This window comes from Danio rerio, chromosome 20 (genome assembly GCF_049306965.1).
Source record: "Danio rerio strain Tuebingen ecotype United States chromosome 20, GRCz12tu, whole genome shotgun sequence".
NCBI lineage: Eukaryota > Metazoa > Chordata > Actinopteri > Cypriniformes > Danionidae > Danio > Danio rerio.
In genome coordinates, this window is record NC_133195.1 from 10830428 (window position 1) to 10855124 (window position 24697).

A 24697-nucleotide genomic window follows, 5' to 3' on the forward strand; every position below is an offset into this window, starting at 1 on the left:
GGAGGGGCGAGATTGTGGATGGCTTTGAATGTTAACAGCAAAATTAAAAAAAAAAAAATATTCGAAAATGAAATGGTAACCAGTGAAGCTGCTGCAATACAGGGGTGATGTGATGAGAAGAAGGGGATCTGGTGATGATACGGACAGCTGAGTTCTGGACCAACTGAAGCTTTTGGAGGGTTTTTGAGTGAGACCAAAGAGAAGGGAGTTGCAGTTATTTAAACAAGATGTGACAAGGATATGGACAAGAACAGCAGTGGCATGAGCGGTAAGAGAAGGGCAGAGACTGGTAATGTTGCGTAGGTGGAAGTAAGCAGACAGGGTGATGTTATCAATGTGAGAATCAAAAGATAGGGTGCTATCAAGGATGACACCCAGACTCTTAACCTGTTTGGAGGGATAAATGGAACAGTTATCAATAGAGGAAAGCTGTCAAGTTTTAGAAAGTGTTGATTTGGTACCAACAAGCAAAACATCAGTTTTTGAACTATTTAGTTTGAGGAAGTTAAGAGAGAGCCAATATTTGATTTCTGCTTAGCAGACTGTAAGGGATGATGGTGGAAAATAAGAAGAGGGTTTGCCAGACAGATAGAGCTGGTTGTCATCTGCATAGCAGTGGAAATGAGTGTTATATTGACTATATTCTCTGAAATATGCATACAAATGTTCATTTTCAAAATGGGTGTATTCATTTACGCTGAGCACTGTGTGTGTCAGTTGAGGTCAAGGGAGTGAATTTTACTCAAACTTCTATTACAACTTTCTGATACCATTAACCTTTAAAAATCCGTCCCATTTGAGTCACAGCTCTGATGTAATAAATCCGCTTCAACCTACTCGGTGCTAAATGTGGTCTAAACCAGCATTTACAGCATAAGATGTTGGCACACTAAAAAGGACGCTAAAGACCAGCCTCCAGAGTCAGTAGCTAATTCTCTTGTATAGGCCAGAGGAGTAAAGGCATATGAAAATCGTATGAAAGCAGCCGTATGCAGTACTACAAAGTTTTATTACCTGTGACTGGTTGCACCAGCAGTGTGCATGATAAAACAAAGCCTAGTTGTGACCTAAAGGGACACTAAGTGGCTACCTACACACACACACCAGCTTTCAGAAAGGATCAGATGTGCTCCAACGTTAGGTACAATCAAATCAAGACTTAAAGCACATCTGTTTTGCTGTGCCTTTACTGAATGAGCACTGTACTACATACATCTGATATTTTATTTTGTCTTTATTTTATTTTTCATTCTTTTATAACCTGTTTTAACAAATTGTAATCTGTTTTAATCATTTCTATTTCTAATCATTTTTATTTTTGTTGTTCGGTTTTTTCTTGTTTATGTAAAGCACTTTGAATTCCCATTGTGTTTAAAATGTGCTACAGTATTAAACAAACATGCCTTGCCTTACTAAATATTTTTGTGTTGCACCAATGAATTTAGTTCACATTCATTCATTCATTCATTTTCTTGTCGGCTTTGTCCCTTTATTAATCCGGGTTCGCCACAGCGGAATGAACCGCCAACTTATGCAGCAAAATTTTACACAGCGGATGCACTTCCAGCCGCAACCCATCTCTGGAAAACTTCCACACACACATTCACACACACACTCATACACTACGGACAATTTAGCCTACCCAATTCACCTGTACCGCATGTCTTTGGACTGTTGGGGAAATCGGAGCAAACCCACGCGAAGGCAGGGAGAACATGCAAACTCCACACAGAAACGCAGACTGAGCCAAGGTTCGAACCAGCGACCTTCTTGCTGTGAGGCAACAGCACTACCTACTGCGCCACTGCCTTGACTAGTTTAAACATTTATGACAGAAAAGAGATGACAGTGAGATTAGTTTACCTTGAGGAGCTTGCGATATGATAACAAAGAATGGTTTGCCTCTACTCACAGCCTTACTTTCCTCCCAAATCTCGCATTTGTTTTGGTTTATGAAAGAAGAGATTAATTTTGTTTCAAGGAGTATATTATGTTTATTGTCTTCACTAATTAAAATAAGAATTTCTTCATGACTGAGTTTTTAATTCCTGCACTTTTCTATGTGGAATATACATAATAGATTTAAGTTTAATGTTTTGATAACTTCATGTTTATTTCGTGTGCATTCACAGCTTGTAATGCAGATGTGTTATCAGTGACTGACTGTAATTTAATGTGCTATAAAAATCTGATTTTTAATTAAATTTTCATAGGACAGTTATATATAGATGCATTAGTTGCAGTTGTTTTACTGTACAGTATATTACATCACTCAAAGAGACTACGCATGACTTTACAGAGAGCTTATGACAGAGAGCTTAAGATGATGTCTAGACCCGATAATTTTATGAGAAATCGAGCCCAATCGCGTGGTTTCAAACTCGATCGGAATCGGACAAAAACATATCATATATTTCTTATATATTTATGTATATTGGCTGGCACAGAGTTAGAACTCTTTCTTGACTTCACACAGAAACAGCAACATATGCGGCATGGAATCACTTTATTGCAGTGATGCTATTGGTTAAATACTGGCTAAGTAGAAAACGGAAGCAACTTTAAGTGGAAAGCACAAGAATATCTGCGGTATTATAAAGTTGATAACGACAACATTGCCATAGCTAACTGTGAGATATGTAAACTTGAGATTGCCTGATGGGTGTTTTAAGTTGACGTGCTATTTGTTTTTTTATATTAGATTTTTGTATGTTTACTGTTGCACTAAAGTTTAAGGGCTCTATTTTGACCATCCATGCGCATGCCCAAAGCGCAGGGCGCAAACGGATTAAGGGCGTGTCAGAATCCACTTTGGCTATTTTAAGGATAGAAAAGTCCACCTTGCGCCGTGGCGCATGGTCTAACAGGGTTGAGCTTATTCTCTTAATGAGTTATAGTTGTGTTTTGAGAATAAACCAATCAGAGTCTCATCTTTGCATTGCGCCATAGCACATTTGCTATTTACATGACGGACTTTGTAAGTGGAAAAACTGAGAGTTTCACAAGTAGGAAAACAGTTAAACAGAGCATCTACAGGCAAGAATGAGAGATAAGCCTTCTCATTCTTTACTTTCACTTTCACTCTCGTGGTTAGGAAAACTTGTTGTACGCACAGACATCCATTAGCCTATAAATAATCAAATTAGTTTGTTAAACGCAAAGATTTGTTTCAAAACGAATTCTAAATTCAGCTCTAATTTCCAGCAAACGAATAAATGAACAATAATAAAGAAGTGTGTTGAAAAAACAGTTATTTCCAAATACACATTATGTCCCCCATATGGTCTAAAACCTGACAGGTGGGCAAATCTAAGCTTGATTTTTTAATAAAACAAATATAAATATGCATATAATAAATAATACCACTAATAATAATATTATACAAAAGCAAATTGTTATGTTATTGTTATGAATAAACTGAAAAAGCCCCCCGAGATGAAGAAAGCATGAAAGTATGGTTTTTATATTTATGTTGGCTAGAAAATAATATTTTTTGCAATATTTTAATCATTTAGTTCTTTTTCATATGTAAAGATATTTGCGTATTGCTCCACATCTTGTGTGTATTAAGCAGTGTGTAAGTGAGGCGCACAACTAATGCGCCCTGCGCTGGACTATAGAGCGGTTTTGATCTGGTCTATTTAACAGTCTATTATAGTTCCTCAAAATAGCAACGCTCCAGCAATGCGCCTCAACACGCCTCCTTATTTAGACCAGAATGCCTATGGGCACACATATGAGCACAAAAGCATTTGCTATTTAAACAGCGTGCTGCAAAACGTCAAAACGACATAAACTACTTAAACTTGCGCCAACCTTAAACTAGCAAGCAACAATTGCGTCGCGCCTCGCACCGGATGTATGATAGGACCCTATAAGTGTAGAATTGACGTTATTTATCACTCGAATGTTCAAGCTACCTCACAGAAGTTTGTTTACAAATTACTGTTTGTTTACAGAGTTGTTGAATGTTAAAATAAGGTGAATTAAATAAAAATAAAGAACATTCTGGATCTGTTTCTTAACTCTTTTTTCATTTTTTTTTTATTATGTATTATAGAAGTATTAAGTTTTCAATATCGTTAGATACTCAAAATCAAATAACTCTGACACAAGGGCAAAAAAAAAAAAAAAAAAAACTCATCGGGTATATATTCATACATATATGGATATTTTATTTCCATTGCTTTTTAAAGTGAAATAATAGCTTATAGAAACATATGAGTCTCAGTAAAATGCAAATTTAAGAAGAAAAATTCAGATGGCATTTAGAGGATTTTGCATCTATACTCTTTATATTTTTATTATTGATAATATAAGAAAAGAAAATACAATACAAAAATGTACATTATCTCCCTCTCTCTGAATCATTTAAACTACAATATATAACATTGATTTTGTTTTTCCAGAACACAATATGATTTACTAAGATTTGTTGTAGTTTATAAGGGACCATACATGTGAATAAGTGCATGCTGACACTTCTGAGGTGCCTGACTCAGCTGAACAGTAATGCATATAGACACAGCTGAATGAGCTTTGTTTTACCTACAATATAAGTCATCAAAAGCGAGAGATTATTTAATAATTCGTTATTTCATTATGTGCAAATGTGCCTTCGGGCAATGCGGCAAAAACCATATTATCAGCAATACAGGAGAAGAATGGCAATGTAAATCAACAGAACAGTCATTAGTAATGCTTGTCAAAGGGATATTTGAAAAAGAGAAAAGGGGAGTTTGAGAGAGAGAGAGAGAGAGAGAGAGAGAGAGAGAGAGAGAGAGAGAGAAAGAGAGAGAATGGTGGGGAATGAACTAAAAGAGAAAGCAAGAAAGGCCTTCTATAGTTTTAAAATATCTACACAAATCAAAATTCCAATTTGAATCAGGCTCAAAATATTCCAATCGGTGATTGAACCTATAGAGCTCAAGAATCTATGTCATGGCAAGTTGATATAGACAACCAACAACAAAGATAGTGGGGCCATTCTTCATCAATAGAAACCTCAACGCCACTGGATATTTGCAATGGCTAAATGATGATGTGTTTCCCGCTTTATGCACTGAAGCTGGTACATTCCCTGAGTTTTACCAGCAAGATGGTGCACCACCACATTATGGGTGTCTGGTCCAAGCATTCCTAGATTAACAGTTTCCTGAAAAGTGGATTGGTTGTCGTGGGCCAGTTGAATATGCATATAATAAATAATACTAATAATAATAATAATACAAAAGCAATAAATAGTACAAAAGCAAATTGTTATGAATAAACTGAAAAAGCCCCACTGAGATGAAGAAGGCATGAAAGTATGGTTTTTATATTTATTTAGGCTAGAAAATAATGTTTTTTTTTGAAATAATTTAATCATTTAATTCTTTTTCATATGTAAAGATATTTTAATATTGCTCTACATCTTGTCTGTATTAAGCAGTGTGTAAGTGAGGCGTACAACTAATGCGCTCTGCGCTGGACTGTAGACCGGCTTTGATCTGGTCTATTGAACAGTCTATTATAGTACTTCAAAAAAGCAACGTGCCAGCAATGCGCCTCAACATGCCTCATTATTTAGATCAGAATGCCTATGAGCGCACATATGAGCATTTGCATTTGCTATTTAAACAGGTCTCCTGATCTGACCCCCTTAGACTTTTATCTTTGAAGTCATATGAAGGCAATTGTCTATGGTGTGAAGATACAAGATGTGCAGCCATCTTGAAAGGTTTGCACCCTCACATATACTAATGTGCCACAAACAGGACGTTAATTTTACCCACCATTCCTATTTTATTAAGGTGTATCCATATAAATGGCTCACCCTGTAGTCGCAATAAGTTTTTATTGGAATTTTATATTTTTTTAATATAAAAAACTAGCAGCGCATATACCCAATTGGGCCAGTATCCTCCACTCATGTGCATTGAAAAACAAATCATCAGACACCGGAAGTACTTCAGTGACCCCAACTCCTATCATTTCAAGCTCTCAAAAAACATTAAATGAACACTAAAAAAGGTCCCTCTGGTTCAGATGGTCCTGAAGCTGCAAACATAAACCATCACAACAAACATGAGCCATCAGCAAACAGCATCGGCACACACTCAACCACAAAATTCAGCACAACTCAATTACAAAAACATGAAAAGAAAATTATCTGATTTATTGGAATGAAGCTGCAAGAAAACAAGGCAAACTTGATTGCTATTTGGACATAAAAAAGAGATTACAACAGCAACATATTAAAGGGCTGTAAAAAACAGTCAACTAAGAAAAACAGATTGAGTAGCCACAGTCTAGCTGTAGAGAAGGGCTGATACAGACAGAACTGGCAACCTAGAGAGAGCCGCATCTGCCCACATTGCATTCTTCACCCGCTGCACAAACTATCAGCACATCAGAGAAGCAATCAACTCTAAATTTGAGCTTATATACTCTTAATTCACCTAGTTAGACAATAAAACACAACTTTAACATGTATTAGGTAAAAAAAGCTGATTATATGTTAGAGCAGAACAATACATTGATACCGGTCACTAAAAGAGAGACCAATAGAAACCTTTAAAACACATACCCCAATGAAATTTAGAGCTATCTTAGAGCAGCACAAAACTTTGAAGTCTGACTCAAAAAGAGAAAGAGAGGAGACATCATAAAATGTTGATTGTTAAATATATTATTTATTATAATTTTGTATTATTGTTTCATCCTACAATGTTGATTGTTAAAAAATGTTAATTATTGTGCTTTTTTTTGCTTAACTACTAATATGCCATTTGTTTTATGATGTTCTGTTTAATATAGGGACAACAAATCCATATAATGTATGTATATACATAACATTCATTAATTTCTTGTCAGATTAGTCCCTCTTTTAATCCGGGGTTGCCACAGCGGAATGAACCACGAACTTATCCAGCAAGTTTTTACGCAGAGGATGCCCTTCCAGCCGTAACCCATCTCTGGGAAACATTCACACACACATTCACACACACACACACACACACGCACACACACACACACACACACACACACACACACACACACACACACACACACTCATACACTACGGACAATTTAGCCTACCCAATTCACCTGTTCCGCATGTCTTTGGACTGTTGGGGAAACCAGAGCAGCTGGAGGAAACCCACGCGAACGCAGGAAGAACATGCAAACTCCACACGTTTTGAATTTGAATAATATATAATAGAATTTGAATTGACTTCTGAATAAGTGACTTATACTCAGCAAATCTTATTTCTAAAGCCCTGTTCGCTTAACGTATGCTGTGCTGCACAAAGGAGAACAGGAAAGGCAAAGTCTCTTTTATGACAAAAGATGTATCTTACCATTCTGTAGTCTGTGAAATAAGATTTCATGACTTATATGTCAAGCATCTCTGCAGCTTGAGAGGATTCTGCCACGCCGACCATATCATGAGTTACTGCGGCTTCAAGCTGTCAGACAGTATATGTTCTCTCTACCTACTGCTGGTCTGAAGTCTGAAACACAAGCAACAAAAGAGATAGATCATTAATGAAACAAGGGCACTGAATCTCTCTGCTTTCTCTCTACATGAAGCACAAAAGGAGAATCAAAAACCTTCACAAAAAAAAAATTGTTTTTAAGAATCCCATGGCTTTGTGCAATACTGGTATTTATATATGGACTTCAAAACTTGAAGTATAAAATCGCTCAACACATTTTGCATGATCACATCATGCAAATTAATTAAACATTCCAGGTTAGGTTCTTTATGGTTAGTGTGTAATACTAAAAGCAAGGTTAACTTTACAGAACTTTGAATCTTAGTTGTCTAAGCTAAAACTTGCTCAAGATGTTTCTGTTCCGAGTAAGTTCAGTGAACTGAGAATATGCTAACTGTGAACACATAACACATGGAAACAATACAAATCCACAAGTCACCATGGAAACCATTTTAATTAGAAGCAAATAAAAAATAATAATAATAAAATGTGTGCTTTTAAGATAATATGGTTCTATGTGCTTGTTTTTGTTTTTTTTTAGTTTCATATTGCTGCTACCTTTAAAGTACACACACACACACACACACACACAGACACACACATACACACCAATGAAATAAATGTAAATATTATTATACCCAAATCAGAGTTGTCTTGTTTGTGGTTTACATCAGATCGATTGTAGTTTTAAAATGTTAATTTAAATAGATTCTTTCTTTTTTGACTAACTTCAAGTTGTTTGACTAACAATAGATATTTATTATATATTAAATGTAATTTTTAAGATTTGCATGGGAATTATGGTCTAAATATGTTTTATGACTTGCTTTACGAGTGGCATATTGTGAAGTTTAGACTCATTTGATTGGTCACCACATTCTATCTTTGTCATCTACTTAGCCAGAACAATTAAACACCAACAAATATTTTGAAACTGTGACAAAGATGCAATAATACTTTTGTAAAGAAAAACTTTCTTCCCCTAGAATTAGTGGAGAAAAAAAGAAATAGAGAGGATTATGCAGATGACAGTATTCTGTATCAATAACCTTTAAATAATTTGTATTTAAACCTTTTAAATATAAATATGAATAACAGGCCTGTAGCGAGGGGGGTATTGAGAAAGGTCCAGTATTTGTCCCATACATGAGCTCATTTGTCCTGTTATGCCATCATAAGTTATCAAAATAACCCATTGAAAAGGGTTTTAAGATCTTATGCAAGTAAAGTCATTGTTCTCTCTACTGTTTTATAGAGAAAACAGTTTATAAGTACCTTGCATTCTAAATTTTGAAAATTATTCTTGAAATAAAAAAGGACCTATAAAATGTGAAGCACCAAAAGCGGCCTGTATTAATATTTATTAGGCTATTTTTGTTATCAATTAATTTTCAAATTTACTTTATAAAAGAGAAGCTGGGTGAGGCAGTGGCGCAGTAGGAAGTGCTGTCACCTCACAGCAAGTGGGTCGCTGGTTCGAACCTTGGCTCAGTTGGCGTTTCTGTGACTAAGCCGAAAAGAAAATGAATGAATAAATGAAAAGAGAAGCTGGAAAAATTGTGAAGCTCTACATTATTTATTCATTCATTTTTTTGTCGGCTTAGTCCCTTTATTAATCCACGGCCACCACAGCCACATTATGCTTATTGTACTCACTTTTTTAAAGTCAACTAATCCTTTTTTACAACATCAAACTATTTTATCTATTTTGTCTGCTTTCAAATAATTATTGCAATTCGTCACCTTAGAATTATAAGGTTCTATCTGACATTTTTGTCAAAATTGAGTTATTGACAAATTCTTATTTAATGACATCTTATTTACATTATGGGTTGTTTTTTATAAGTTGTTTTCATTTTAAAACTTTTTACTAAAAATGTTACACACATACTGTTTGCTATGGAATGAAAAAAACTTTAAAGCTCAATATCTCAAAATCATTCAGCACGCAGATAGAACCTTATGATTCTAAGGTGACGAATTATTACAATATTACATATTTGATGAATCATTAAGTCTATAAAATCTTGCTAGATACAGAAAAGCTGTAAAAAAAAACAAGTAATAAATGTGTATTGGAAAAAGTGATTAGTTTCATTTTATTAAAAAATGAATACAATTTGCATAATAATAAACATTAAGTCAACTTAATAGTGCCAAGTTACAATGGGTTTACTTGCATTATTTTTGTAAAGTCAACTTGTTTCTTTTAAGGCAATTGGTTTGCTAGCTTTAAGTAGTTAATCAGTTTTTACTGTTTTAAATCTAAAGAAAATGTTTTTGGTGCATCAAAAAGTGTGACCATCTGACAAGCTAATCAAAGCAATAGATAGATAGATAAATAGATAGATAGATAGATAGATAGATAGATAGATAGATAGACAGACAGACAGACAGACAGACAGACAGACAGACAGACAGACAGACAGACAGACAGACAGACACACAGACAGACAGACAGACAGACAGACAGACAGACAGACAGACAGACAGACAGACAGACAGACAGACAGACAGATAGATAGATAGATAGATAGATAGATAGATAGTTAAGAAAATAAATAAAAACATAATTACATAAATAAATAAACAAATACAATGCTTAAAATCTCACTAAAATGCAGTGTTAAAACCTCCTATTCCAGTTTTTCTTAGTCGCTTTGGTGCGTTTCTCACAACACGAGTGCATTTTTGCACAACAGTTAATGCATTTCTCAAAACAATTAGTACAAACTGCAAAACCTAGCTGATAACCTGCAAAAGTGTGTCACTTAAAACACAAAATGGATAGTTCATTCCTCAAAATCAAGTATTGATGTCAATGAAAGTGTCAGTATCATCAAAATGAAAAGTCCTGACACCATTGCTTATGAACAAGATGTCATAATGGCTTTGTCATATTTTCAACGTGACAGTTTTCTCTGCACATTTTTTTCAATGCAAAAAAGTCTGATTTTGGTGACACTTCCTGAAAATGCTCAAGACAGCGCTATATACTATTTGCACAGTCATTTGAAAACTACAGTAAAGTTAGACATAACTGCATTTAGTGAGGTATCTGAGTACAAGACACTGAATATGTATGTTTCACATGTTTACTGCATTTGCTCTTTGCGATTCTAATTTATTCACAGCATTGTGCAAAAGAATAAATCCCCCCTTATTTACAACAAACATAAACTCCCTTTAGGTAGAGCTGTGCACAACTGTACACAATATTGCAGAACATATTGGAACTGAGACTACAACATACACAGGTCTGTAAATTGTTCATCAAATTGTTCAATTTTAAAGACATTTTCAAGAAAATAAATATTTAAATTTGTTACAATGCAATTGATGCATGTACAAAAGCAATGTGTTGGCAAGAATGAGAAACTGCTACTAGGATGTGCACAAATGACTAATCATTTTAAGAAATGCATTACCTGTGCAAATGTAAATAGTGTTGTGAGAAATGCACCAAAGCGACTGAGAAAAACTGTAAATAGAAAATGAGTGTAATAACTACAAAAAGGTCCACTTTTTTGAGAAAACAACATCAACACCTATTTAACTAGGCTGGCTGCAGACCTGATTGTTTATTACGACTAGAAAAAGTAGCATAATGACATTTTAACATTAGACAACACTATTCTTACATATGAACATTCTATTCAACTTATACAATCATGTAAACTAATCATTAACTTCAATAATTAAAATTCATTATTGGTTATTTGTGTCTATTACAAAGTTTGAATTACTTTAGCTGTTCAAGTTCAATATCACAATCAAGTCTAAGGTTTTAATAATTTAAAGTTAGTATTGAGAGTTGCAGTGTTCTCTTTTTACTCCTGATCTTACAATATGCTTGCAGTCTTCCATTTTTTTTTTCCGGGTCAGGACGACATTACTTCCATTTCTATTACAGTAAGACTATTTTCCAGTTGTCTTACCTCTCATCTGTCAATCATTCGTCAAACGCGTCTTCCCCTTCCACTAGATGTCGCTACAACACCAGTGAATAGCTTACAATCAGCGTAGTCCAGTGGGTTGCATATTTAAATATAGCTGCTAAAGAGTCTCGTGAGCATTAGCTGGATGATCATCGCACACCTGAATGAAAGATCTATTCTGTCTGGAAGCTCTAAACGGGGACGTTTTGCTTTTAATGAGTGTGCTCAAAAAAGAACAGCACGTATGAATGCTTTAATCTTATGAATATTCATGTCAGTGAAAGCCTGTGGGGACTGAAGCGTTCTTGGAAATGGAAACGTCGGGTTGTTAAAGCATAACCCGCCTTTTCTTTAGAGCGATTAAAGACATTCGACTGAGCTAAATAAAGAGCTGTTGAAGGAAAGAAAAAGATTCACTGCTAGCAGCTCGTCTTTACGCTCAGATTAATCTGCGAACTAAAACACATTCTCTGTTGAGTGTAGACAACCAGTAGCCTAAACCAGAAAGTGTGGTGAACCCACTCAAAAAGGAGGGCATCCTGCATCATCTGCAGGGTATTTCCAGAGTGACCTCACATTTGTCTTTAATTTGTCAGCACATTTGGTGTAATTTGGTAAATTGTAATTCAGTCTGTTATTATCAAGCTTTCCTCTTTCTTGGAACAGCTTATCAGAGAAGCTACATTCTGATCTTCTTGATCCAGTTTTCAAGTGTTAATCAAATGTAAAGATAAATATTAAATTAATGATAATAATAGTATAAATACATTGAATTGATTTACACAATGTAAAAGTTAAACACATAAATGTTTTATTTACATGAGGTCAGTGTTGGGGGTAATGCATTACGAGTAACGCAAGTTGCGCAATAGTATTATGAGTAAATTAACGCATTACTTTTGGAAAATAAATAATATTGTAGTTACTTTTTTGAAGATGTAATGAGTTACATTTTAGCCTAATAAATTAGCTTTATAAAAATTGCAGAATTAAAGTATTTGCAATGAATCACACAGTAAACGAGAGAATGTGTGTAATATTTTAGAAGCATCAAAGAAAAAGTAAAGGAGCTTGTCTCACTGGACAGTGATTTTACTTAAGACAAGTTGTACACAAGTAGCAAACACATTGCTTTAAGCTTTCAATAATCTGTATAAATGGCATGTATATCTATAGGGTCATTACATTATCCTAATATATATATGCATGTATCTCTTTCAGAGCTTGATTTTTTAAATCTTGAGTTCTGCAATTAGTAATGCACTATATAACCTACACCTACATTTAACTTAATATATATATATATATATATATATATATATATATATATATATATATATATATATATATATATATATATATATATATATATGTAGGTGTAGGTTATGTAGTGCATTGCTAATTGCAGAACTCAAGATTAAAATAATCAAGCTCTGAAAGAGATGAAGCCTTAGCCAGCTAACAAAAAGTAACTCAAAAGTAATGCATTGCATTGCTTTCCATAAAAAAAATAACTGACACAACTAGTTAATTTTTTGGGGAGTTACTCAATACTGTAATGCACTACTTTATATAATAATAATAATAATAATAATAATAATAATAATAATAAATAAATATCTAGTTGCATTACTTGGTTATTTTTTAGGGTAAGTAATGCATTAATTTTGAGTTACTTTTGGGTAACTTTTTCTTACATTGCTTAGGTTCTCTTTTATAAATTTCAGGTTATTTATTTATTTATTTATTTTTAAACAGAGGAGTTCTACAACTAACAGACAGTATAACTTCTATTTACCTTAAAAAACAAAACAAAACAAAAAAAAAAAACGATATCTTGGGATAATGTTCTCTTTTGAGAACTTCCTGATCTCAAAACTATACTGTATATGTTGTATATTAAGATTAATGAAAGCTTGAAGCAATGCTTTTGCTACTTTTTGTCTTATTAGTCCTTATTAATCACCTTTCCTTTTTGGTGCCTTCAAAATAATGAATGCATTGTATCATTGACTGTGTGATTAAACGTGATTATGTTAACTTTAATTCAGCTATTTATTTTTAAACGCTGACTAATTAAACTAAAAACTAACTAGCATTATTTATTTTTTTAAAAGTAGCTCAAATATCATTACTTTTTTTTGAAATATTGCGTTACTTTAGTTACTTAGAAAAGTAAGTTTAGTAACTTAGATTACTTATAATGCATTACCCCCAACACTGGATTTGACCAACACAATCTCACGGCAATTTATAACTTTTTGATTTAGTGGCTAATTTGTATAAACTCGCATGATCTCTTTTGTACTATTTAGTACGATTTGCTCATCCCCTAATAACAGTTGGGTTTAGGGGCATGGTTGGGTACCACACCCAATGTTTAAAATCGTATTTTCGTAAAAATGAACTTTTAAGAATTCCAAAAAAATTGCCACTAAACCGACAAAACGTTAAATACTTAAGTTTCCTCGTGAGATCAAGTTGATATGAAAATTGAAAATCTGTAATCTGGAGGTTAAAAAATACATAAAAATACTGTGAAAATCACTTTTAGAGTTGTTAGCAATGTATAGTGCAAACAAAAACTCAGATTTGACATATCTATAGGAGGAAATTGACAAAATATCTTCATGGAAGAAAACCTTTACCTTAATATTCAAATGATTTTTGGCATCAAATAAAAAAAAAAAAATTATAATAATAAATTTGACATTTTTCCCACATAAATATACACATAGACTTGTTTCATGGTCCAGGCTCACAAATATATTCACTCAACAATTTCTGATGTGTTAGTTGATACTTGGGTCTGACTTAAACATTACTAGCCTTTAATGGGTCTGTGAGAAAGAAAAGATTGTTGATATATAAGATCAGTTTCGTCTAATACAAAATGACCATGATGACAACTTCTAGCATAACTTACATGGCAAATAAGGACGTAGTGCCTATTTAAAACGTGAAGCTGTTGGGTATTGCCCTTAAAAGGATAATTTACACGTAATACACTCTGTTGATTTAACTTTGACTTTCCTGTGAGAAACACAAAAGAAAAAAGAAGCGTCTGACTGCATCCAGAATTGCATGTTTCTCTATTACATAGCTGGCAAAAAAAAAAAAAAAAGCAGTAAAGTGACATTTAACTGCTACTAGGTCACATTCACAATGTAGTGCATTTATACTTTATTAAACATACTATTTTAGAAGTTGTGAAGTAATTACTTATTCAAAACTAAGAGTACAGTATGCTGCTTTGGATAAAGTCTTAATATCTTTTGCACTTCACTAAAAAAAAGTTATATATGAATGGTGACAATTTTCTGTTTTAAATATAATATTAACTGTGTGCATTTCAGTGTCATTGCTTTGAAAAGAGGTTAATTGTGCATGCTCTTTTGTATTTTTTAATGGCAATTAAATATTACTCAAGCAGTGAGTCAAACTGTTATAACAATGAGATGGATATTAAAACAACTCACGTTGATAACCAGTCTGAGTGTAGCCTTGACATCAATGAATTTCATTTGACACCAATGAGTTGTGCACTGTTAAGTGAATCATATCTGTCACAAAACTGTCAGAAAACATTTTTTATAAACTTAAAAAATATAAATAAAAAAAAAATAAATAAAACAATCCAAAATTAATATTGTTAAGGTTTTCTGATTTGGTGTTGATAGACTTAAAGAAAGCTGATTGGTTAGTTAATTGGTTGCTTGGTTGGTTGGAAGGATGGATGGATGGATGGATGGATGGATAGATGGATGGATTGAAGGATCGATTAAAGGATTGATGATTGAGTGAAAAGAGCAATCCAAAATCAATATTGTTAAGGTTTACTGATTTGGTGTTGATAGACTTAAAGAAGGCTGATTGCTTGGTTGGTTGGTTGGTTGGTTGGGTGGTTGGTTGGATGGATGGATGGATGAATGGATTGAAGGATGGATTGAAGGACGGATGATTGGGTGAAGTGGCTTTAGTATTATTCATGAGACAGCAGACAAGTAGTACCTGGGTGATTAAACAATTAAATTGTGAAGTGCTCAGGCACTGGCATTTTTATTATTCCACAAGGCCAAGGGGAAGTATTTTTAAATGACAACAAATAAAAAAATGAGGCTTTCATGCCACATCAACTAGCAATCTTTTTATGTTTAATGCCATGTCCACATGATTTTTGTGGTCACATGAGCTCGTAGACACATTTTCCCTCCATCAAGTTGAACAGAAATCATTAGCGTACTGTATATATGGTCATCATACGGTCAGGTAATGTTTTTAAACATTTGATGAAACTGAAATATAAAATGAAAATGTGATTAGATATAGGCGATGCAGTGGGGCAGTAGGTAGTGCTGTCACCTCACAGCAAGAAGGTTGCTGGGTCGCTGGTTCAAACCTCGGCTCGGCTCAGTTGGCGTTTCTGTGTGGAGTTTGCATGTTCTCCCTGCGTTCGCGTGGGTTTCCTCCGGGTGCTCCGGTTTCCCCCACAGTCCAAAGACATATGGTACAGGTGAATTGGGTAGGTTAAATTGTCTGAGTGTATGAGTGTGTGTATGAATGAGTGCATAAATGTTTCCCCACAGATGGGTTGCGGCTGGAAGGGCATCTGCTGCGTAAAAACTTGCTGGATAGGTTGGCGGTTGATTTTTGCTGTGGCGGCCCCAGATTAATAAAAGGACTAAGCCGACAAGAAAATGAATGAATGAATGATTAGATATATATTTTTCTAAAAATAAAGGACAATGTATGTTTACAGTTACATATTAAAAAGTCTGGTACAGATAACACAAACAATATTAATAGTAGAACTACTGAGGCAGGTATTTTGGCTCTTTTTGAATTCTGCAATTTAATAACTTTGTTCAAATAAAACCCAAAAAAACTATTATCCCCTGACTTAGCCTATATTTATATTTCTTACTAACATTATTAATAAAGGACACCACACAAAAGAGGAGAATTTCTACCTTGAACTGCTATAGCAGTATAGTTAACAAGATGCTTTTCAGCGTTCGCTACTTATTTTGTTGCCTGTGAATATGTGTGCATGTGTTGCCTAGCATCTTCCTGTTAACAAAAACAGAACTTTTTGACGATGAAAACCAAACATTGAGACATGTCTTTTCAATTAACAACTACAATGCAGGTGAAAAAACAAAACTTGCTCTCCTGCTTGAAAAATAAAGTGACATTTGCAGCTTCATAGACTGTCTAACTTGTCACATTGAGATTTGTAGGTTGTATTACAAATAGCACCAACTATTAGTGTAGTGAGATCATAATATGGTGACAGACATTCAATGCTTAATTCTAATAGTTCAATAGAAGCTGTAAATGTAAATATGACTTGGCAATATGACTTATTTGAGAATGGCCAGAATTACCACAATGACCATTTGAGGTAACTCTGAAAGTTCCCGTGATAACTTGCAGTAACATTAAGAGAAGTTTGACAAACTAATTTCGAGAGGAGCATGTGATATGATTTACTACAGCTCATCATTACCTAGCCTATCAGATCTTTTTAAAATTAATTCAAATATCCTGCCTAAACTTCATTCCCTACCCATCCCCCCCAATTCTAGGATCAGGCAAAACGGTGGCATTGGTTCAAGTTCTAATTGAGCCAGTCAGCACTCTTTGAGCGGAGTTGGCATGTTCTCCCCATGTTTACGTGGGTTTTCCCCGGGTACTCCGGTTTCCTCCCAGTCTAAAAACATGTGCATAAGCGAATTATGATAACAGTCAGAAGCACTTAATGCATACATACTGAATATATACATATAGAACCGCCTTATTAACCAAAGTATAGGTAAAAAACAAACTGGGGGCTTTCAAGAAATACCTGATCTCTTTTCCTTCCTAATGCTCATTGACCTAGCGGGAACCTTGGGCTCATCCATCTCCAAGCTGAGGGTTCTCTCCCAGCCAGCATGCCAAACCTGCTATTATAGTCGAGCATTATCTAAGTGTGAACTCTATGGAAAAGAAAAAGATAAATATAATATTACTTTTGATACAATTGTGTGTTACTTTTCTCCTCACTGACACACTTAAAAGTATCAATGTTCTTGTTGTTAAAGTGAAATTATCTGAAGTTGTTTAAACATTTTCACCCTGCTCTCATAGAACACACTTGTAAGTTATTATCCACAAATAAATACAGTTATCTTCACAAAAAAACAAAAAAAAAACAAAAACACACACTTAGAAAACATCTGTGAAAGGCAAAAATTCAGTGCAACAGTCAAAGAGATGTTTTGTCAAAATAATAATAATAAATGAATAAGTACAGTGTGTGACAAACAAGTGTGAACAGCCCCTAAAAGATCTTAGCATTTGAGATGTGGTGGAAAGTAAAACATGAACATTCCTATAATCTAAAGTTTCCTTCCTAAAGCACAGTTTTTATTTTGGGGTTTAAAGGTCGGTTGTTTTTAATGTGTGGGGTGTGTTGGCTCTGTTTGGCGAATAATTACAGCTATGTTTTCCATCCACCAAAGAAGCAAAAATAGATTTGTTCCTACCTTGGGAGCATGTATTTTAAGAACTGCCAGTCACAAAGCCATTCACAAGCAATTAACTTATCTCAAGATGTATTGGAGAGTTATAAACATGGGGTGATCTATCTATCTATCTATCTATCTATCTATCTATCTATCTATCTATCTATCTATCTATCTATCTATCTATCTATCTATCTATCTATCTATCTATCTATCTATCTATCTATCTATCTATCTACCCACCCACATAAAAAACAACAAAAAAGTAAAATGTATTTTTGACAGAACTAACCAGAAAGACAACTATTCAGCGTTATTATAGATCTGATATGTGGTCAGTCGAGTGTGCAGATCAGCGTTTGGAATTTTGGCTATTCTAAGACTGGCATGTCCTTGAATTTGTACAGTACAGTGTCCCGGGTCTCACGGTTAGTCAGCAAAGATGACACAGACTGCAGTCATTTCCCCCAAGCCTGTAGAAATCCAGTTGATTCATTCACCTCACTGACCCCGCTCTATCATCTCAACAGACAAGAGGAGTGTCAGGAACGAGAGTGCTCAGACTGCAGATTAAACTTAACCTTTTATGTTTCTCTTCTCAAAGCCCCAGATCTGTGTCTAGGCGACTTTTCTGCTGGAAAATACAGCTGCTCTGGACTTTCCCTTTCCTTCTGAGAAGCAGATTTTACAGCCTCGAGCAAAGATCTATAACCTCAATGAAAAATGCATTTGAAAACAAAACCTGCTGTGACAATCACCGCAACATTTCAGACTGAGAAACTGAGACTGGAAACCACTAACACACTATATGCAAAATAAAAATCCATCGATTGACCATTGATTGATGCACCTTAAGGTCCAAGGAATTACTCTTGAATTTATATTAATCTAGAAGAACCAATTGTATTTATTCTGAGATATTACAATGCTTGAGCATCTGCAAGAACACCTGAGGTTTGTTTTTTGCCAGTGGTGGAAAGAGCTGAAAGAGCTGAAAAATCATACTCAAATAAAAGTACCATTACTTGCCTAAAAATGTAGAGCAAGTAGAATAAAAGTATGTGTTGTAAATATTACTCAAAGTATGAGTAAAAAGTAGCCCTTTCTAAAGTACTCAAGAGTAGTGAGTAGTGAGTATTAAGTTGTAAAAAACTGATGCATTTACATGTAATTTGTGGATGTAAACGTAACATTCTGTAGTGCATTTAGTCATTGCCCAGCAGGCACACAAAGTCATACGACATTAATATTAGGTTAGATTAAGGTCGTGATGTCAGGTGAAAATTTAATGTAATATTAATATTTTGACGTCCAATAACGATGTCAAATGACATTGATAATTGGTTGATTTTTAGGTAGAAAGTGACAAAAATCCAACGTCTAGTCAAAATCTTAAACCAACATCATATTGATGTCTAATACTGACATTTATTCTTCAGGCATGACAACCAAAATCTAACGTCTCATAAACGTCATTGTGGTAACATCCACACAACGTCAAGCTGTAACATCATTAATTGATATTTAGTTGTTTTTAGGTTGGACGTTGGACATTGGCATTGCACTGATGTTGAGTTCTGATGTCGACCCGATTTTCATTTCCAAAAAAAAAAAAAAAAAGCAACATCTCCATGACGTAAAGTTACAACGTCAATCTGACGTCATGTTGACTTCTTGTGCCTGCTGGGTGTTAACAGCCATTTTGTCCACATACTCTGGATCAATGCGTGTAAAGATTTTAGATGTCTTTTTGGACACTTTTAATGCGATCCAAAGGTTTGCAGCATTTATAAAGCGCCCATGTCTTGAGGTAGTTCAGTGTGATGTGATTAACCTTCTAGGTGTCAATTTAGATACTGTTATACTATCATAAAAAAACAATGCACTTAAACAGGAGACAAGTATTAAATAATAAATATTATTTAATTAATGCCCAAAAATACGTATGCGTGATTTTCAACTGAGGAGAGTGTGGAGGAGAGAGAGAGTGAGAGGTGAGGTAAGATGGCGAGTCACACACCAAGTGACCTGCAGTTTGGCAGTATTTCCTATAATATCTGTGTGTGTGTTTGTGTGTGTGTGTGTGTGTGTGTGTGTGTGTGTGTGTGTGTGTGTGTGTGTGTGTGTGAATGAGAGAGAGAGCGTCCCTGCGAACCTAAGGTTGCATATAAAGTATTCAGTTTCTGAATGGTTTCAGAAAACAAGCCAACAGTTTGGTAATGCTGTCTGAACCTTACTTCACATATACATTTTTTTTTTTTTGCATGGTAATACTGGTAAAATAGGGAAAAGGTTTGTTGGTATCAAAATTTGGATATCGCCCAAGCCTAATATATATATATATATATATATATATACACCATTTATGTGAAGCTGCTTTGACACAATCTACATTGTAAAAGCACTATACAAATAAAGCTGAATTGAATATATATATATATATATATATATATATATACATATATATATATATATATATATATATATATATATATATATATATATATATATATATATATATATATTCACCTCAGAATTATAAGGTTCTATCTGACATTTTTGGCAAAATTGAGTTATTCACAAATTCAATTTTAACCACAACTCATTTACATTATGTGATGTTTTTGCATAAGTTGTTTACATTTTAAGACTTTTTATTAAAAAATAAATAAATAAATAAAAAAATACAATCTAAATGGGTTTATCTACAAAGTCAAAAACTCGCTTGGCTCTGTAAGGTTCTTTCTGTGAATCAGCATTTTAATGCACACACGAGGACCAGTCAGAATCAACTTTATTTTTAATTTCACCGGACTGCTTCAACGACAGCGGGAAAGACCAGAAAGACAAAATCAGAGTAGACTAAATAATTCCACTGCAGCACACAAAATTCAGATGTGTAATGTGTAAATGTGATGATTTAGAATTTTTTTGCCATGTTAAATTTGGCATTGCTGAAAAAGAATCAAATTTGAAACATTAATTCATTTTCTTTTCGGCTTAGTTTCTTTATTAATCCAGGGTCGCCACAGCAGAATGAACCGCCAACTTATTCAGCATATGTTTTACGCAACTAATGCCCTTCCAGCTGCAACCCATCACTGGGAAACATCCACACACACTCATACACTATAGACAACTTTAGCCTATCCAATTCACCTGTACCATATCTTTGGACTGTGGGGGAAACCGGAGCACCCAGAGGAAACCCACGTGAACAGAGGGAGAACATGCCAATTCACACATACACGCTAATAGCCGAGGCTCGAATCAGCAACATTTTTGCTGTGAGGCAACAGCACTACCAACTGTGCCACTGCAGAAATATAAAAAAATTTCTATAATAAACTTGATACATTTTTATTTATTTATATATACAGTATATATATATATATATATATATATAGTCAGTGCAACGTTTTTCAGGGTTTATTAAACTCATTTGCTCATTGTCTGCTTTCCTTTTCAAGTCTTCAGATTTGAAAATAAGCCTTGAAGGGCAAATACTTAATTTAATTATATCTTCCATAAAATAAATGAATAAAATCCAATAATTCATATAATGCAAACACTTTAACAAATATGACCTTATTAATTAAATAAAATGAACAGCTGCACTGGATAAAATATTTAGCACAGCCTTGTATGCTTAATTTGAACAAAAAGAAAATATTCATCCTAAAATATGAAATCAATATTATAGCACAGATGTAATTTTCTCAAGCATTAACATATTGTTACAACACAAAATTATATATTTGTATTTATAATTATATACAAGTAACGCATAAATAGTTCAATAAATGATCTGCTCGATATAACGTTATAATTTTAAGAGGAAAATGACTTTTTAGAATTAGAAGGTTCTATCTGCATTTACCATGTTTTATTTTACTCCAATTTGCAAATGTAAGAGAACTTTGATAATTTACATTTAGAGCACATTTAGAGTCTGTCATGTTAATGTATAAAAGAGAACTAATACACACATATTGTTTGTTATATGGAATGCAAAATCTTTGAAGCTCAATATCTCAAAATTATTTAGAAGGCAGATAGAACCTTATAATTCTAAGTTGATGATATATATATTACTATGATTTGTCTTTACGAATATTTTAAAGTGTCAGAGGTCTGGGTGAACAGACTTTCAATAGAGGGACAGGAATCCCATTTTTGATTAAAGGTGGTGTGTCACAGTAGGTTGCAAGAAAGCGGACCTAGTTGCAGCAATTAACAGTACAAAGGTGTCTATTTATGGAATTAGGTTCAAGTAGACAGACAAGGGGTTGACAAGGTCCAAACAATAGGGGCATTAACACAGGGAAGTCAGTGGTAGGGACAAGATGAACAGCCAGCCAGTAGGAGCAACAGTGGTCAAAACCAGAGCTAGATCAAGAAGCAAACTAAACTCAAGACTGGCAGACCAGGGAAGTCAGAACACGGGATAGGACTGGAAAAGTATAAGGCACAAAACAACAAACGTAGCAATATATATATATATATATATATTATATATATATGAAGTCAAATATATATCCTAGTAGAAGAGAACTAGACTGACTTGGACAATCGAATAAAACATAAACAAACATAAAGACTTTTAGAATCTTAAAGAGAGAAATTAATCAAAAAATACAATTGGTTAAACACTAGGAACAAACTAAATAAAGTATTAGCTACAAATAAACAATAGGTAGACAACAGAACTAGAGCCGGCAGGGCAAAACGCTTAGTAAGGATACAAGACTAGGATACAAGACAAGCTCACGTGGAACGAACTAAAAAATAAATGAGAACACACAGCACAAAATATAACACAAAGAACCATGAGAGTGGTATATGTAAGTTTTTCACTTTAAAGTGTATAAATACTATAATATGTTTGCAGAAATTTAAGAAACATGTTAAGTGAACAATCTTGCTTTTTGAAAATCAATGCTGAAGTCAGATATTCTGCTTTGAAAATGTGAGTCACATGCTAGAACGTCTATCTTGTCGTCGTTTTGGTTCCATTGTTTTGGTTCCTTTAACCCACCCAATGCCAGGGAAACTGTGAATTTGAATCATTCAGTCTAGTGATGGGAAGTTCAGATCATTTTACTGACTCTGAATCTTTGAGTCTCATTCATTGAGATGAACAAATCTTTTTGGAGTCATTTCATTTCTTCAAGTTGGCAAATTTCGTTCTATTTGCCAAAATATTATTAAAACGTTACAAGTTGCTTCCAATATCATCAACAACTAGCCCAGATGTTGACCACACTACAAACAAGTCATAACTAAAATGCTTTAAGAAAGAGAAAATCATCATTTATTGTTTACCTGGTCTTTTGTCTATGATTATCAGCTTCTGACAGGTCTTCAAATTTGAGTGGTTCGTTCACGTCACACAGACCCATTTAAGTTAAGCTTTAACAATGCACATAGTCTTAGCCGAAAGAAGCCATGATTAGTTCACCTCTCAAATCTTCTGGTTTCATTAAGTGGCAGCACATAAAGAGAGATTAATCAAATCTGAATACTTGAGAAATGAACGAATCGTCTCGGGTTACGTATGTAACCATAGTTCCCCGAGAGGGAACGAGACACTGCGTCTAACCAGAACGCTAGGGGAACACCTCTTTTATACGCGTCTTGAAGCACATGTGAAATCAATCTAATGTAATTAAGCAGGTGTCGTCAGACCAGAGAGTATAAAAGCCTGTACTGAGCATTCAGTATCAACTTCGAATTTGCTTGAAAGAAGTAACAGGCAGAAGAGAGTATGGCGGAATACGCAGTGTCTCGTTCCCTCTCGGGGAACTATGGTTACATACGTAACCCGAGACGTTCCCCTTCTAGGGAACTTCAACACTGCGTCTAACCAGAACGCTAGGGGAACGCAATACCCACTAGGCCAGACTCACTGCTGACTGTGAACGCACACTACGCAGTGAGAATAGAGGACCCTGGTGAGGGGTCTACATCGAGTTGATAGTGACGCACAAATGTATGTGGAGTCGACCATCCTGCCGCCAAACAAATGTCAGAAAGGGCTGAGCCCGAAATAGAAGCTTTGGAGGCCCCGACAGCCCTTGTGGAGTGGGCCTTAACAAATTTAGGTGCAGGGCGTCCAGCAGCCTGATAGGTAAATGAGATAGTCTCAACTATCCAATTACTTATTGTCTGCTTATTTGCCGGACTCCCCCTTTTTGAGGGTCCGAAGCAGACCAGTAACTGTACACTCTTTCTCCAGTTGATAACCCGGTTAACATATGTATTCAGAGCTCTAACTGGGCAGAGTAAGTTTAACTTCTCTTGGTCCGACGACTGAAATGGGGGCGGGTTAAAGGCCTGTAGCACAGCAGGTCTCGCCACATGAGTGGGCACCTTAGGCACGTACCCCGGTCTGGGATAAAGAAAGGCTTTGGACATGCCTGGAGCAAACTCCAGAAATGAAGGTGCAACCGACAAAGCCTGGAGGTCACCAACCCTTTTTAAGGAAGAAATAGCTAATAAGAAAGCTGTTTTTAGTGTCAGAAACTTATCTGACGCCTCCTGCAGTGGCTCAAATGGGGGAACAGAGATGCCCTCGAGCACCAATGTTAAATCCCATGTCGGTACCCTGTGTGTGCTGACAGGCCTTAGCCTTATGGCTCCACGAAGGAAGCGACGAATTAGCGGATCCTGTCCTAGTGACTCATCATCTAGGGGAGAACGGTAGGCCGCTATAGCTGACACGTACACTCTCAGAGTGGATGCAGCTAACCCAGCAGACAGGCGATCT

At 34.9% G+C, this 24697-nt stretch overlaps 1 long non-coding RNA gene across 2 annotated transcripts in view; it reads right to left on the reverse strand.

Annotated features, from left to right (window-relative positions):
* Nucleotides 1-24697, reverse strand: part of LOC137488721 (uncharacterized) — a 139518-nt gene that overhangs the window by 55233 nt on the left and 59588 nt on the right. The window contains exons 3-4 of one of the 2 annotated variants that reach the window (XR_011007899.2): nt 17268-17400; nt 7344-7496 (exon numbers count right to left, since the gene is read on the reverse strand). This is a non-coding gene — a long non-coding RNA (uncharacterized lncRNA). The remainder of the gene's footprint in view (nt 1-7343; nt 7497-17267; nt 17401-24697) is intronic. The other variant, XR_012396370.1, reaches the window with a different exon arrangement.